Here is a 1803-nt window from a genome sequence, read left to right as displayed (position 1 = left end):
AAGCCAAAGTTTCGCATCATCGCCGGGCGATGTGGTAGATATTATTGGCCTGTATTCGTTTGGAGCACATATATAGGTCAGCCAGTATTGTAATGATGTGTATGTCTGGGAAAGTTCGTCAGTAACTTGCCAAATGTCAATGGTTTATACCAGGAACTGCGGTTCACCCATGAAAATGACGGCCATGCTATGAGTGCAAAATTCTTTTAGTGTGGCATCTAGCGAGAGTCAAGTAAATAAATAATCGTTTGTACTTTTAGGCTTATGCCTTCACACGAAAGGTAGAGCATGTAGTCCAGACGCTTGACATGTTAAAAGCAGGAAGGTAACAAGGGTCGAGGTACAGGATAACAGTAAAGCAAAGCACACGTGGCGCCCTCTGTTGGTTCCTTGAGGACGGAGGATCTGGCGAAATTTAGCCCTCCTTGCAGTTTGCAACATACCAACAAGCATGGAAAGGCAGGGAAGGTTGCAGACTTTTGTAAAAGCCTTTGGTCGGATCCATTCCGATGGTGAGCCTTAAGGTTTCAGTTTTTTACTTTTATTGCTGTCAGGGTTACTTAAAACTGTAGCTATTTAACATTCATTGGTAATGACCGATATCTGTATCACAAAAATTTCTTACTATGACGAAAATTGGACCCTCAATAACTGAGTGTAACTTCGTTCGGAAAACTGAATTCCGCAAACTTGATCTTCCACAGCTGATATGCTTCTTACTGGCGAGAATTGAGCTCTTACTAGATCGGAATCAGCTGTAAGCCAGGCGGTCATTGGGTACCTGTGGAAGTGCAGTACTTTACACCTGTTTATTCAGTAGGCCTACTGCCAGGTATCGGGCTTCCATGAACTGATGAAATTGATGAACGTTACGTAAGCGAGGTCAGCAACGACGTTAAACAGCAATTAAAGAAAATAAATAAATAAATCTCAGCAATTAGGAGGAATCAGATGTCTTGGGCAGTGAAATAATTCCATTGTTGTACCCACTCAGATAATTTTTAAATGCCCAATTCTCATTGTTGACTTGTTGTTACAGGCAGTTAGTGAAGAGTATGGGCATATTTATAGCGGGCGTATATGTTGCACGACAGGTAGCAGAGGCATCGGCCCAGGCTGGAGCAGCACCAACGTGATATTCCACCACAAGCTGAAATCTTTTTGCAAGGTACTTTTGCCCAGTTTTGTGCAGGTGCACTTTTTTACCCCGTTTATATCCTTCTAAGAGAGCTCTTAATAATAATTGTTACATCAAGTCTGGACTTTTCCAACCTGGCGTACTTAATTTCAGGACTGACCGCTGGGGCCTTTCAAAACCTCTAGTGTAAAGCCATGTTTATGCTACAAGAAGAAAGCTGGCAAGCTTTTTTGTAGTTTTATGTTAGGCCACATCATATATTATGTATTAAGAAATAAAAATCAAATGTTTTGTGCATCCTTGAAGGTTTTTCAGTCACCATGTCGAGATGGCTCCATCTGACAGTTGATCAGACTGTGATTTCTTCGTCCATTTCAGAATTTTACATCATTTAAGTTATCTCTTTTTTTGTCAAAATCATTCCTGGCTGTGCATTTTTGTTAATTTTTTTCCTTTTTTATTTTTCTTCACAAGCACAGACTAAGCAGGTAGCCTACAGATGACAGGGTATGACAGTCCCTAAGCTTTCATTCAAATGGACAGTGGTTGGAACTAGGCTGAATTGTTACATCTGCATCTTGAATTAAAGACGGGGCAACTTTTGTATTATGCAAGGAAAGGTGAAAAACATTTAAACTGTCAAAATAAAAGGTTATTAACGGAAA

At 40.4% G+C, this 1803-nt stretch overlaps 1 long non-coding RNA gene across 1 annotated transcript; it reads left to right on the top strand.

Moving 5' to 3' along the window:
- Positions 1-377: 377 nt before the first annotated feature.
- Positions 378-1803, top strand: LOC135471893 (uncharacterized). Its single transcript, XR_010444479.1, has 3 exons — positions 378-512; positions 1040-1168; positions 1618-1803. It is a non-coding gene; the product is annotated as an uncharacterized LOC135471893 (long non-coding RNA).

This window comes from Liolophura sinensis, chromosome 7 (assembly GCF_032854445.1).
Source record: "Liolophura sinensis isolate JHLJ2023 chromosome 7, CUHK_Ljap_v2, whole genome shotgun sequence".
Taxonomy (NCBI): Eukaryota; Metazoa; Mollusca; class Polyplacophora; order Chitonida; family Chitonidae; genus Liolophura; species Liolophura sinensis.
This window is presented reverse-complemented; position numbering and strand designations above follow the sequence as displayed.